Below are 16,061 nucleotides of genomic sequence, written 5' to 3' on the forward strand. Positions count from 1 at the left end.
GGAATGACCGTCATGCCCGCTCGGGGTCAAAGGGGGCTCGGGGCATGGGGGCACCCTCGCCCCCTTGGTGTTTCATTAACGCATCCGCGGGTCATCTGTCGAGTGGGCTTTCGACAATGATCCTTTCGTAGGTTCACCTATGGAAACCTTGTTACGACTTCTCCTTCCTCTAAATGATAACGTTCAATGGGCTTTTCGTGACGTCACGGGCGGTGGACCATCCACGTCGCTGCGATCGGAATACTTCACCGAACCATTCAATCGGTAGGAGCGACGGGCGATGTGTGTAAAGGGCAGGGACGTAGTCAATGCAAGCTAATGACTTGCGCTTGCTAGGAATTCCTCGTTGAAGACCAACAATTGCAATGATCTATCCCCATCATGATAAAATTTCAAAGATTACCCGAGCCTGTCAGCCAAGGCTATAGACTTGTTGAATACATCAGTGTAGCACACGTGCGGCCCAGAACATCTAAGAGCATCACGGACCTGTTATTGCCTCAAACTTCCTTGGCCTAAGTGGCCATAGTCTCTCTAAGGAGCTAGCCATGAAGGATCACCTCTGCATAGCTAGTTAGCAGGCTGAGGTCTCGTTCATTAATGAAATTAACCAGACAAATCGCTCCACCAACTAAGAACGGCCATGCACCACCACCCATAGAATTAAGAAAGAGCTCTTAGTCTCTCAATCCTTACTATGTCTGGACCTGGTAAGTTTCCCCGTGTTGAGTCAAATTAAGCCACAGGCTCCACTCCTGGTGGTGCCCTTCCGTCAATTCCTTTAAGTTTCAGCCTTGTGACCATACTCCCCATAGAACCCAAAGACTTTGATTTCTCATAAGGTGCCGGCGGAATCCTAAAAGTAACATTCACCGATCCCTGGTCGCCTTCATTTATGCTTGAGACTAGGACGGTATCTGATCATCTTCGAGCCCCTAACTTTCATTCTTGATTAATGAAAACATCCTTGGCAACTGCTTTCGCAGTTGTTCATCTTTCATAAATCCAAGAATTTCACCTCTGACTATGAAATATGAATGCCCTCGACTGTCCCTGTTAATCATTACTCCAATCCCAAAGGCCAACACAATTGGACCGAAATCCTATGATGTTATCCCACGCTAATGTATACAAGCGTAGGCCTGTTTTGAGCACTCTAATTTCTTCAAAGTAACAGCGCCAGAGGAACGACTCGGACAATTAAGTCTAGGAGCGCATCACCGACAGTAGGGATGAGTAGATCGATGCTCATCGTGAGGCAGATCGAGAGACCCAACCCTAGTTCCAACTACGAGCTTTTTAACTGCAACAACTTAAATATACACTATTGGAGCTGAAATTACCGTGGCTGCTGGCACCAGACTTACCCTCCAATGGATCCTCGTTAAGGGATTTAGATTGTACTCATTCCAATTACCAGACTCATGGAGCCTGGTATTGTTATTTATTATCACTACCTCCCCGTGTCAAGATTGGGTAATTTGCGTGCCTGCTGCCTTCCTTAGATGTGGTAGCCATTTCTCAGGCTACCTCTCCGAAATCAAACCCTAATTCTCCGTCACCCGTCACCACCATAGTAGGCCACTATCTTACCATTGAAAGTTGATAGGTAGAAATTTGAATGATGCATCGTTGGCACAAAGGTCGTGCGATCCGTCGAGTTATCATGAATCATCAGAGCAACAGGCATAGCCCACGTCAACCTTTTATCTAATAAATGCATCCCTTCCAGAAGTCGGGGTTTGTTACACGTATTAGCTCTAGAATTACTATGATTATCCGAGTAGTAGATACCATCAAACAAACTATAACTGATTTAATAAGCCATTGACAATTTCACAGTCTGAATTAGTTCATACTTACACATGCATGGCTTAATCTTTGAAACAAGCATATGACTACTGGCAGGATCAACCAAGTAGCATTCCTTTGGGATGTTGGCACCGCGTGGGCCTCGACACACCGATCGAGCGACGGAGAGTGCCCGACGTGAAGTGCAAGCATCGTGCGTGTCAAGCATGTGAAATGCGTAGCATCAGATGAATGGGGGCCAAGAGCTTGCACCCGCTAAACGTTCCACATCCGAGAGCACGATCGAACACCGGTGTACCAATCTGGCCATGGAGGATTGGGTGGCATGCTTGGGACATCGACCACGATTGATGTCTGACTCGTGGCCCCTCAGGACACGAGACGGATGCGGGATGGGAAGACATCCGATTTCCATCGATTCAAGTATGTAACATAGGATCCCGATCGGGCCCCCTATGTATGACGATCGCATGGGGGGAGATTGAAGAGGATGACGGGTCGACAGTTTGATGCATAGAGCACAGAGCCTACCCACAAGCACAACCATAGCACCACTCATATGCCCATTGCGTACAACTGGCAGCATCCACGTGCGCCGGTCCACAACCCACCTGATCGATTACTCGATGAGCGAAAGTAGGAAACGACGTACAAGGCCACGTCACAACCACTTGGCATGAGAAAAACACGAGCAAGGGCCAGACTGCCCCTGCCATCCGACAGGCAACAACAAAGCGACACCACCAATGCTTGGCCTGGCCGAGACCGTACGCGCGAGCTCCGCTAACACCACCCCAGGGGGATGTCGCTCGATTCAAGGACTTGTTCCTGGGGTCTCGGGCAGCATCGGCTGTGTGCACGGCCTCGTCAAGGACTAGGCATTTTTCTGGTCGACGAGAAGGGACCGCGAGACTGTCAAATACCGAGAGACCTGACCGGGCCAAGCCCGTAATCGCGACTTCTATTTGTACCACCCAAGGGAGCTGTTGCTTGATTCAAGGACTTGGTCTGAGGTCTAGGGCAGCATCCATCGTGTGCATGGGCTCGAGCTCGACTCCCCTTTTTTGCATGTACGCTAACCGATTGAGGCCATGGACGCTTATCAATCATCGGAGTAACCAGTCATTGGACAAAACGATCGAAAGGCATGCATGCCCTGTATTTCGCTAGAGGGACGTTGCCCTGGGTGTACGTAATGGAAAGCCCATCATGCACACCTACTCCCCCCGTGAAGGGAGGAGAGGGGGTGTCAGACCTCCACCCCCTAAAGAGCATTAGAGATTTTACAGATATGCTACAAGTAGACATTAAAGTGTCTGAAACAGGGACACTTTTTCCAAACAGGCATATCCCGCACCGAGGGCGAGCAGGTGCCGATGGTGGTTGGGGCATGTGCTCGCACCAAGGGCCAGCGCATGCCGATGGTGGTCGATGCGACTACTCGTACCGAGGGCCGGTGTGTGCTGATGGTGGTCGAGGCAACTGCCTATACCAGCTCGAGGCATGTACCCACACCAAGGCTCGACATGTGTCGATGGTGTTCGAGGCAACCACCCGCCCCAAGGCCCAGTATGTGTCGATGGTGTTTGACGTAACCACCGGCACCAGGGGCATCTTCTGTCGATGGTGGTTAGGGCAAGAGCCCACACCAAGGGCCGGCTTGTGCCGATGGTGGTCAAGGCAACCGCCTGCACCAAGGGCCATCTTCTACCGATGGTGGTCGAGACAACCGCCCGCACCAAGGCCCAGCACGTGTCGATGGGGTCAAGGCAATCGCCCGTACCAAGAGCCAGCTTGTGCTAATGGTGCTCGAGGCAACCGCCTGAACCAAGGGCATCTTTTGTGGATGGTGGTCGAGGCAACCGCCCACACCAAGGCCCAGCACGTGCCGATGGTGTTCGAGGCAACAGCTCACACCAGGGGCCAACATGAGCCGATGGTGTTGGACCGCCCGCACCAGGGGCCATCTTTTGCCGATGGTGGTCGAGGCAACCGCCTGTTCCAAGGGCTATCTTCTATCGATGGTGGTCGAAGTAACTGCCCGTACCAAGGCCCAGCACGTGCCGATGGTGTTCGAGGCAACCGCCCGCAACAAGGGCTAGCATATGCCAATGGTGTTTGACGTAACCGCCCACACTAGGGGCCAGCATATGCCAATGGTGTTCGACGTAACCACCCGCACCAGGGGCCATCTTCTGTCGATGGTGGCCGAGGCAATCGCACAACCAAGGGTTGGATTATGCCGATGGTGCTCGAGGCAACCGCCCGCACTAAGGCCTAGCATGTGCCGATGCTGTTCAAGGCAACCATCCGTACCAAGGCCCAGTATGTGCCGATGGTGGTCGAAGCAACCGCCAGTGTCACGGGCTCTGACCTTACGGTTATTCTAGTAGTAGATACCATCAAACAAACTATAATTGATTTAATGAGTCATTCACAGTTTCACAGTCTAAATTAGTTCATACTTACACATGCATGGCTTAATCTTTGAAACAAGCATATGACTATTGGCAGGATCAACCGGGTAGCATTCCTTCTAGATGTTGGCACTGCGTGGGCCTTAACACACCGATTGAGCAACGGAGAGAGCTCGACACAGAGTGCAAGCATCGTGCGTGTCGAGCACGTGAAATGCGTAGCATCAGATGAACGGGGGCCAAAAGCTCGTGCCCGCTAAACATTCCACATCTGAGAGCACGATCGAACATTGGTGCACCAATGCAGCCACGGAAGATTGGGTGGCACGCTTGGGACACCGGCCACGATTGGCATCTGACCCACGGCCCTTCGAGACATGAGACGAATGAGGGATGGCGAGACATTCGGTTTCCATCGATTTAGGTATGTAACACAAGATCTCGATCGTGCCCATTAGGTATGATGATCGCATAGAGGGAGATTGAAGAGGATGACGGGTCAACAGTTTGTTGCGTAGAGCACGGAGCCTGCCCACATGCACAACCATAGCACCACTCATATGCCCATTGCGTACAATGGGCAGCATCCACGTGGTTCAATTCACAACCCACCCGATCGATTACTTGATGAGCGAGCAGAGGAAATGACATGCGAGGCCACACCATAATCGCTTGGCACGAGAAAAACACGAGTAAGGGCCACGAGACTGCCTCTGCCATCTGACAGGCAACAACAAAGTGACACAACCAATGCTTGGCCCGATTGGGACCACAAGTGCAAGCTCTGCTGACACCACCCTAGGGGGACGTTACCCGATTCAGGGACTTGTTCCTGGGGTATCAGGTAGCATCGGCTGCATGCACGGCCTCGTCAAGGCCTAAGCATTTTTTTGGTTGATGAGAAGGGACCACGAGATCGTCAAATACCAAGAGACCTGGTCGGGCCAAGCCTGTAACTACGGTTTCTGCTCTCACCACCCCAGGGAGCCATTACCCGATTTAGGGACTGGGTATGGGGTCTAAGGAAGCATCCGCCACATGCATGGGCTCGAGCTTGGCTCCCTTTTTTCACATGCATGCCAACCAATTGAGGCCATGGGAGCCTGTCAGTCACTGGAGCAACCAGTCGCCAGACAAAATGGCCGAAAGGCATGCACATCCTGTATTTCACTCGAGGGACGTTGCCCTCGGTGTACGCAATGGGAGGCCCATCACACACACCTACTCCCCCCGTGGGAGAGGATAGGGGGTGTTAGACCACCACCCCCTAAAGAGCATTAGAGATTTTACAGATATGTTACCAGTAGACGTTAAAGTGTCTGAAATGGGGACACCTTTTCCAAACATGCATATCCCACATCGAGGGTGAGCAGATGCCAATGGTGGTTGGGACATGTGCCCACACCAAGGGCCAACGCGTGCCAATGGTGGTCGATGCGACTACCCGCACCAAGGGCCAGCGTGTGCTGATGGTAGTCAATGCGACTGCCCACACCAAGGGCTAGCGTCTGCCGATGGTGGTTAAGGTAACTGCCTACACTAGCTCGAGGCATGTGCCCACACCAAGGCCCGGCATGTGTCGATGCTGTTCGAAGCAACCGCTTGCACCAAGGCTCGACATGTGCCGATGGTGTTTGATGCAACCACCCACACCAGGAGCCATCTTTTTTCGGTGGTGGTCAAGGCAAGAGCCCGCACCAAGGGCCATCTTTTGTCGATGGTGGTCAAGGCAACCGCTCGCACCAAAGCTCGATATGTACCGATGGTGTTCGATGCAACCGCCCGCACTAGAGGCCATCTTCTACCAATGATGGTCGAGGCAAAAGCCTGCACCAAGGGTCGGCTTGTGTCGATGGTGGTCGAGGCAATCGCCCGCACCAAGGCCCAGCACGTGCCGATGGTGTTCGAGGCAACCGCCCACACCAAGGGCTAGCTTTTGCCGATGGTGCTCGAGGCAACTGCCCTTACCAAGGGCCATCTTCTATCGATAGTGGTCGAGGCAACCATCCGTACCAATGCTCAACACATGCTGATGGTGTTCGAGGCAACCACTTGCACCAGGGGCCAGCATGTTCCGATGGTGTTCGACGTAACTGCCCACACCAGGGGCCATCTTCTGCCGATGGTGGTTGAGGTAAGAGCCCGCACCAAAGGTCGGCTTGTGTCGATGGTGCTTGAGGTAACCGCCCGCACCAAGGCCCAGCACGTGTCGATGGTGTTCGAGGTAATCGCCCATACCGAGGCCCAGCATGTGTCGATGGTGGTTGAGGTAACCATTAGTGTCATGGGTTCTGACCTTAGACTTAGAATCCATGTGGCCTAAGGCTTGAAATCTCCTCCTTTATGCCTAAGTCAGCCAAAAACACAAGTGTGCAGGCACTAGAACAATGGGAAGGGCTGATTACGCAAGTTAAGGAGAAACAAGATAACAAGGCAGAATGCTAGAAATGCTCTTGTATTCACTGAAACAGAAGTGTTTGATGGTGTACAAATGAGGGTGGAGCAGCCATCTATTTATAGTTAAGGCTCCAGCTTACACTTAACGAAAATATCCCTAGAATAAAGGCTAACATCATGGGATTATACAGATTCCAATCAATCCTAATTTCTAGTGTCAACAAAATCTGTCTACTGATCCTGTATGCTTCCAGAAGCTTCCCTTGCGTGTCCAGCACCTTGGGCCCTTCTGGATGTGGTGCGGGCAGCCTGTATGCCAAGCCTTGGCCTCACAGGCTGGCCTGCAAGCTGGGCGGGCATTCTGACCTCATTGTTTAGGTCTTGCATGCAAATACCCGCTAGCACGCCTGGTCTAAGGGCCTCAACCTCTAGCTCGCCTGTTGGTGTGCCTGATGTACCTGGCGCACCCGTCTAAGGCATGACATTCTCCCCCACTTGATTGCACAACACCCTCATTACATCTTCTGCATGGTACTACCTAATCTGGTCCCCGAACTGCCATAAGTCATCTGTTGGTTCCCAGCTTGCCTCACTATCTAGAAGTCCTTTCTAGTGCACCAAGTACTTTTGTCTTGGCTGATAGTTTTTCTATCTCACCTTTCGATCAACTATGATACTGTGGACCTCTTTCTCATACGAGGCCCTTGCTCCCAATGGCACACGCTTTGACTCTGTCATCCTAGATCTCCCTTATCCTCATGGAATGGCTTGAGCATGCTTGCATGGAACACTGGGTGTACCTTTAATTTGGGTGGCATACCCAGCTTGTAGGCAACCTTGCCTACCCTCTTGACTATCGAAAAGATCTCTCATACCTTCGGACTAGGCCTTTGTGCAGCCCCCTGTGGTGCACAATGGAATGCAGCTTCACCAACACCAAGTCTCCAACCTAGAACTGCATTTCCTGCCTATTCTGGTCTGCCCACTTCTTCAACCTCTTGGCTGCCTTATGTAGACAAACTCTGGCCAAGTCAGTTTGCTCCTGCCATGCCTTGGCAAACTTGTATGCTGTTGGATTCAGCCCTGTATAACTTGCAGCAATCGAACCGAGTGTTAGTGGTTGTTGCCCTATCACAACCTCAAATGGGCTCTGGTTCGTTGCCTCGCTCCTTTGCAAGTTGTAGGAAAACTATGCAACATCTAGCAGTTTTGGCCAGTCCCTTTGTGTGGCACTCACATAGTGCCTGAGGTAGACCTCCAATAGTCCATTCACTCGTTTTGTTTGCCCATCGGTCTGCGGATGCATGCTAGTGGAAAAGTTCAAGTCTGACCCTAATAGCTTGAACAACTCAGTCTAGAACCTGCTTGTGAAACGCCCATCCCGATCACTAACAATGGTCCTCGGCACTCGTAAGTACTTAACCATGTTCTTCAGGAACAATTGAGCTGTGCTGGGCACTCCTTGGTTGCTGGAATTAAGATTCCATACTTGGAAAACCTGTCCACCACTACCATGATGCTTTCAAACCCTTCTGCTTTGGGTAGACCGACTATAAAGTCCAGAGAAACACTCTCTCATGGTCGCTCTGGCACTAGCAATAATGGCTCTGGTTTCTTGAGCTCCACCTTGTCCTATTGGCACATAAGATAAGTCTTCACATAGGCTTCGACATCGTCCCTTATGTGCGGCCAGTAGTACCGGTCATCGATCAGCGCCAAGGTGTGGGTCACTCCTGGACGTCCAGCCCACCTTGAGTAATGATATTCTTGCAAAACTTCCTTACAGAGCTTCTCGTGCTGCAGTACAGATAGTCTACTACCCCTGGTGTACAACAAGCCATCCTGTAACCAAAATCGCCTAGTCTTACCTTATCGGGCATACCTCATAAGAGCCTTGGCTGTAGGATCATATGCAAGTCACTCTTTGACGTGTGACACCAGTGACCCCTCTAGTTGGCTAATGGCAGCAAGCTTAGCCTTCCTGCTAAGGGCATCTGCCACTAGGTTCGCCAGCCCTAGCTTGTACTCTATCTGGAAATCAAATTCCATAAGAAAATCTTGCCATCTCGCTTGCTTAAGGGATAGCTTCTTTTGCATTTAAAAGTAGCTGGTTGCCACATTGTCCATCCTAACCACGAACCTCGACCCCAACAGGTAATTGCGTCAAGTGCGCAAGCAGTGCACCATTACAGTCATCTCCTTCTCTTGGACTGTGTACTTGCATTCAGTCTCGTTCAGCTTTCTGCTCTCGAACGTGAGTAGACATCCCTCCTGCATCAACATTCCCTCTATGCCAAAGTCTAATGCATCTGTATGCACCTCATAAGGCTTGGCATGGTCTGGCAAGGCCAAGATTGGCTCCTCGATCACAGCCCGCTTCAACCTATCAAAGGCTTCCTTGTACCCTGCGCTCCATTCCTATGCTCTCTTTATCTTGAGCAAGTCAGTCAATGGCTTGGCTATTGCTAAGTGGCCTTTAATGAAGTGCCTGTAATAGTTAACTATCCCAAGGAATGATCTCAACTCAGTGACCTTGGCTGGCGGTTGCCACTCCAGGATGGCATGCACCTTGCCTTCATCCATGCGTATCCTGCCACCTCCCATTATGTGGCCAAGGAACGGGATCACCTGCTGGACGAATAAGCACTTCTCCCTCTTGACAAACAGCTTGTGCACCCACAACACCTCAAACACCTATCTTAAATGGTCTACATGCTCTCCCAAAGTCTAGCTGTGGATCACAATGTCATCTAAATAAACCACAACAAATCGATCAAGGAATGACTGAAATACCTTGTTCATAACGGTGCAGAATGTTGTTGGGGCGTTCGTGAGTCCGAAAGGCATCACCAAGAACTCATACAAACCATACCAAGTGACACATGCTGTCTTTGGCTCATCTCCCTCCGCAATCCTAACTTGATAGTAGCCCGACCTTAAATCCAGCTTGGTGAACCACCTTGTGCTCCTAAGTTGATAGAACAAGTCTGCAATGAGTGGGATGGGGTACTTGTTCTTGATGGTCAACTTGTTCAAAGCCCGGTAGTCTATGCACAACCGCAATGACCCATCATGCTTGTGCTGGAATAGAATCAGTGCACCATAGGGTACCTTCGATGGCCTGATGAAGCCAGCATCAACTAACTCTTTGAGCTGCTTCCTCAACTCCTCCAACTCTGGTGGAGATATTCGGTAAGGGGTTCTAGCAGGTGGCCTAGCCTCGGACACTAGCTTGATCTTGTGGTCTCCTCCCTCTTAGGTGGTAGCTTGCTAGGCAGCTTTACGGGCATCACATTACTAAAGGTCTTCAGCACCTTTAGCACCTTCAAGGGTGACTCAGTCTCTTTCTCCTTTGGCTCATCATATTTCAGGGCTGCCAAGAAGGTGTCTTCTTCTTTGCTTACCACCTTGGCAAATTGGATGGCTGACACCACCCACGACCTAACTCTATACCCTCTCCTCAATGGCACTAGGCATTGGCACCGTGCATCCAAGATGCAAACACAATCGACAAAAGGCACAAGGAGGGCATTAATCTGAACAAGGAAATCCAACCCAATCACAAACTCATAGTCTTCAAAAGGTATTACCTCTATGGTCTCCTTGCCTTTCCAGTCTCCAAGCTGCAACTCCACTCCCCATATTACTCCAATGGCTAGAACCTCTTTGGAGTTCACCATTTTAATGGTACCAGTCCCTTTCTGCATCTTTAGTCTGAGCTTTCAGGCTCCATCACTTAAAATAAAAAGATGTAAGGCACCTATGTCTACTAGTGTGCTCACTTTCTGACCCACAACAATTAGATCCGCAAACATCAAGCCCTTTAGCTTATGGCTTCCCTTACTCTGGACAGCATTGAGCACCAACGACCCAAGCTTTGCTGCCCCTGACTGTAGCTTCTCGTCAGACTCCTTGTCTACAGTAGCCAGCTTGCCCTTTTACTGGCAATTACGTGCTTTGTGGCTCCCTCCACATAGGTAGCATGCTAGTGGCTCTCGGTCCCCTTTTGCTTTCCACTTGCCTGCTGGTGGCTTCTTGTCGCCATCCTTGGTTGAACGGTCTCGGTCTCCATCCATGGACTCCAAGTCACGATCCTTCCCCTTGGACTGCTTCTTCCAGCCTATCGTCCCTGCCCTTACCCTTGGGCTTGAAAGACTCGAACTTGTTCAGAGACTTGAACTCTATCAAGGCTTCGACAGTAGTCATGGCTTTAGCCAAGTCATGAACTCCCCTTCGTTGTAGCTCATGCTTCACCCATGGCTTCAGCCCATCCATGAAAGCAAATGAGGTGTCCTTCTCACCTAGATTTGAGATCTGTAGCATCAGTTCAAAAAATTTCTAGACATACTCCCTTATGTCCCCTTGCTGGCTAAGCTGACGTAACTTTGCCCGTGCGTCATCATCGGCATACTCCGAGTAAAATTGCTCTCTGAACTCCTTTTGGAACTCTACCCAGGTTCCAATCTTGGTGTTCCCACACCTAACATCATCACACCTGTGCCTCCACCACAATAAGGCTACATCAGTGAGATACATAGCAGCGGTGCTTACCTTTATCTTCTTGTCTTGCATGCCCATGGCCTAGAAGTACTGCTCCATACCCCAAAGCTAGTTGTCTACTTCCTTGGCTACCCTAGTCCCCTTAAACTCTTTAGGCTTGGGGACATCCAATCTGGACTTGGACACTCCAGCAAACATGCCATTCCCAATGGTAGTCTTGCAAGCAACGAGCTCACTGGTAAGCTCCTCCATCTGCTAGCGCATGGCCCTATGCCAACTCGTAAAGTCAGCACTTCAGCCTCCAAGGCCCCATTCTTTTGGGTGAACACATCCAAGCCTTTGTTGAGAGCAACTTGCAGCTCACTTTAGATCTCTTCCCCCATAGAGTCTAACGATGCAATGTGAGTGTCTACCTCCTCAAGCTTCTCCCCCATGTCGCCCATGGTCACCTCCACCTTGGCCAGCCTACCGTCCATGGTAGACTAGATATCTCTAGAACTGGCTTTCCTACCTCTTCCACGCCCATGCTCCTAGGCTTTTGGTTGTTGGTTAGTAGTGTCACTTTGGGATGCCATCTCCTCAATCATGATATAACCTGCACAACACAAACATGCAGAATCGAACTTGCTCTGATACCAACTATCACGGGCTCCGACCTTAGACTTAGAATCCGTGCGGCCTTAGGCTTGGAATCTCCTCCTTTATGCCTAAGTCAGCCTAAAACACAAGCGTGTGGGAACTAGAGAAATGGGAAGGCCTGATTACGCAAGTTAAAGAGAAATAGGATAACAAGGCAGAATGCTGGAAATGCTCTTGTATTCATTGAAACAGAAGTGTTTGATGGTGTACAAATGAGGGTGGAGCAGCCCTCTATTTATAGTTGAGGTTCCAGCTTACACTTAATGGCAATATCCCTAGAATAAAGGCTAAAATCATAGGATTATACAGATTCCAATCAATCAAGATTATAACTCCTGATTTTTAGGGTCAACCGAATCTGCCTGCTAATCCTGTATGCTTCCAGAAGCTTCCCTTGCGTGTCCAGCACCTTGGGCCCTTCTGAATGTGGTACGGGCAGCTTGTATGCTAGGCCTTGGCCTCACGGGCTGGCCTGCAAGCTGGGTGGGCATTCTGACCTCGTCTCCTAGGCCTTGCAAGCAAATACCTGCCAGTGCACCTAGTCTACAGGCCTCAACCTCTGGCTCACCTGCTGGTGCACCTGATATGCCTGGCGCACCTGCCCAGGGTGTGACACCAGCACCAAGGCCCAACATATGTCGATTGGGGGTTCCAGTGATTAGGATGGCCTGGGGGTGTGCGCACATGATAGACGATGGGTGCTGGTACTTGGCCCTTATATTGGCCCCTTATCCCTCATCAAACCTTGAGAACTCACACCCCCTTAAAGAGCATTTGAGATTTTATAGGTTTGCTGCCGTAGCCATTCAAGTGTTTGAAATGGGGACATTTTTTTCAAATGGTCACAAAATCTTCTCCACTTCGAGTTTTTAGTTGAAATTTTTTGTGCATGCCAACAAAAATACAAGGATCCTGTCTACAAAATTTGGGGCCAAAACTCCTTCTAAAAAAATTTTAAAAAATCTCAAACCGTAAAAAGTTTCAAAAATCGTGAAAAATAGAAAACGAGTCGTCTTGCCACGAAACTTAACATGAAGGCTTTGGGGACCATTGTATGAATTTACAAGCCATAAAAATGGCATTGGCATGGTAGAAATATGAAGATGTGCCTAAACCCACCTACCACCCGATCAATCCACGGCTTGCACATCCTACCTCTCTAGCTTCGCCCCATTCAGGCATAGTTCACCATCTTTCGGGTCCCGACAAGCATGCTCACACTCAAACCCTTCTAAAAAGATCAAGGTCGATCGGTGGTGCACCCGTGAGGGATCTCGCCAATCAGCTTCCTTGAGCCTTACGGGTTCCTGGCCCGTTGACTCACATGCATGTCAGATTTCTTGGTCCGTGTTTCAAGACGGGTCGGATAGGGAGCATGTAGGCTGATGCCTGGAGCACGCCGAGATGGCGCATGCTGCGTTCCATGATCGCAACAACAACGTCTTCACGGGCACATTGAAAGCCCAGGCTTGGGCAGCCACCGCGACCTACGTCGATCCATGCCCCGTGCCGATCGGCGGACTGACTCTCGTCGTTCCACATCCGACCGGGGTACATCGTCGGCCCTAATCCGTTTCCCTCTTGACAATTTCAAGCACTCTTTGACTCTCTTTTCAAAGTCCTTTTCATCTTTCCCTCACGGTACTTGTTTGTTATCGATCTCTCACCCGTATTCAGCCTTGGACGGAATTTACCGCCTGATTGGGGCTGCATTCCCAACCAACCTGGCTCGCGGACAGCACCTCGTGGTGCGACAGGGTCCGGAACAACGGGGCTCTCACCCTCTTCGGTGCCCTTTTCCAGGGCACTTGGGCTCGATCTACCGCTGAAGATGCTTTTCCAGACTACAATTCATACATCAAGGGCACCCGATTCTCAAGTTGGGCTCTTCTCGGTTCACTGGCCGTTATAAGGGGAATCCTGGTAAGTTTCTTTTCCTCTGCTTATTGATATGCTTAAACTCAGCGGGTGATTCTGCCTGACCTAGGGTCGCGATGTGAGCATCGACTGAGCGATACGGAGGGTCTGAAGGGGGGGCGATGGTGCATGACACCCAAACGGCGTGCCCTCGACCTAATGGCTTGGGGTGCAACTTGCGTTCAAAGACTCAATGGTTCACGGGATTCAGCAATTCACACCAAGTATCGCATTTCGCTACATTCTTAATCGATGGGAGAGCCAAGATATCTATTGTCGAGAGTCATTCAATTTTTTCCTGACAAAAGGAGTCGCGGTGCCACCCACACACGCACTACGGACGAGATGGCAACGGTGCGCGCACTCCATTTCATTTCGGTTCCTTGGTGCAATTCGCGTCAGGGGTTCACTGTTTGGTAACGGGCAAGAGGACGTCGATCGTTTTGCCTGCCCCATAGGGGGGACAGAGTGACCGTCGCGCCCGCCCAGGGTCAGAGGGGGCTCGAGGCATGGGGGCACCCTCACCCCCTCGGTGTTTCGTTAACGCATCCGTAGGTCAACCGTCGAGCGGGGTTTCGACAATGATCCTTCTACAGGTTCACCTACAAAAACCTTGTTATGACTTCTCCTTTCTCTAAATGATAAGGTTCAGTGGACTTCTCACGATGTCATGGCCAGTGTGCCGTTCGCGTCACCGCTATCAGAACACTTCACCAGACCATTCAATCGGTAGGAGTGACAGGCGATGTGTAAAAAGGGCAGGGACGTAGTCAATATGAGCTGATGACTCATGCCTACTAGGAATTCCTCGTTGAAGACCAACAATTGGAATGATCTATCCCCATCACGATGAAATTTCAAAGATTACCCGGGCCTGTCGGCCAAGGCTATAGACTCGTTGAATACATCAGTGTAGCGCGCGTGCCGCCCAGAACATCTAAGGGCATCACAAACCTGTTATTGCCTCAAACTTTCTTGGCCTAAGTGGCCATAGTCCCTCTAAGAAGCTAGCCACGAAGGATCACCTCTGCGTAGCTAGTTATTAGGCTGAGGTCTCGTTCGTTAACGAAATTAACCAGACAAATCCCTCCACCAACTAAGAATGGCCATGCACCATCACCCATAGAATCAAGAAAGAGCTCTCAGTCTGTCAATCCTTACTATGTCTGGACCTGGTAAGTTTCCCTGTATTGAGTCAAATTAAGCCGCAGGCTCCACTCTTGGTGGTGCCCTTCTGTCAATTCCTTTAAGTTTCAGCCTTGAGACCATACTCCCCCCGAAACCCAAAGACTTTGATTTCTCATAAGGTGCTGGCAGAGTCCTAAAAGTAACATCCGTCGATCTCTGATCGGTATGTTTGAGACTAGGATGGTATCTGATCATCTTCGAGTCCCCAACTTTCATTCTTGATTAATGAAAACATCCTTGGCAAATGCTTTCGCAGTTGTTCATCTTTCATAAATCCAAGAATTTCACCTCTGACTATGAAATACGAATGCCCCTGACTATCCCTGTTAATCATTACTCCAATCCCGAAGGCCAACATAATAGGATCTAAATCCTATGATGTTATCCCATGCTAATGTATACAAGCGTAGGCCTGCTTTGAGCACTCTAATTTCTTCAAAGTAACATCATCGGAGGAACGCCAGGGCAATTAAGTCCAGGAGCGCATCATCGGCAGTAGGGACGAGTAGACCGGTGCTCACCGTGAGGTAGATCGGATGACCCAACCCTAGTTCCAACTATGAGCTTTTTAACTGCAACAACTTAAATATACGCTATTGGAGCTAGAATTACCGCGGCTGCTGGCACCTGACTTGCCCTCTAATGGATCCTTGTTAAGGGATTCAGATTGTACTCATTCCAATTACTAGACTCATGAAGCTCAGTATTGTTATTTATTGTCACTACCTCGTCGTGTCAGGATTAGGTAATTTGCATGCCTGTTGCCTTCCTTGGATGTGGTAGCCGTTTCTTAGGCTTTCGCTCTAGAATCAAACCCTAATTCTCCGTCACCCATCACCACCATAGTAGGCCACTATCCTACCATCGAAAGTTGATAGGGCAAAAATTTGAATGATTCGTCACTGGCATAAAGGTCGTGTGATCCGTCGAGTTATCATGAATCATCAGAGCAACAGGCATATCCCGCGTCGACCTTTTATCTAATAAATGCATCCCTTCCAGAAGTCAAGGTTTGTTGCACCTATTAGCTCTAGAATTACTACGATTATCCGAGTAGTAGATACCATCAAACAAACTATAACTGATTTAATGACCCATTCGCAGTTTCACAGTCTGAATTAGTTCATACTTACACATGCATGACTTAATCTTTGAGACAAGCATATGACTACTGGCAGGATCAACCAGGTA

General features: G+C 49.9%; 2 non-coding genes and 1 pseudogene across 2 annotated transcripts; all 3 read right to left on the reverse strand.

Moving 5' to 3' along the window:
• Positions 1–114: 114 nt before the first annotated feature.
• LOC149517427 (18S ribosomal RNA) lies at positions 115–1,921 on the reverse strand. The gene has a single exon (XR_016344370.1). It is a non-coding gene; the product is annotated as an 18S ribosomal RNA (ribosomal RNA).
• Positions 1,922–13,812: 11,891 nt separating this feature from the next.
• Positions 13,813–13,967, reverse strand: LOC149517428 (5.8S ribosomal RNA). Its single transcript, XR_016344294.1, has one exon. It is a non-coding gene; the product is annotated as a 5.8S ribosomal RNA (ribosomal RNA).
• Positions 13,968–14,261: 294 nt separating this feature from the next.
• On the reverse strand, positions 14,262–16,061 carry LOC149517429 (18S ribosomal RNA; annotated as a pseudogene).

This window comes from Durio zibethinus, chromosome 8 (assembly GCF_047325235.1).
Source record: "Durio zibethinus cultivar Kanyao isolate XHJ-2024 chromosome 8, ASM4732523v1, whole genome shotgun sequence".
Classification (NCBI taxonomy): domain Eukaryota; kingdom Viridiplantae; phylum Streptophyta; class Magnoliopsida; order Malvales; family Malvaceae; genus Durio; species Durio zibethinus.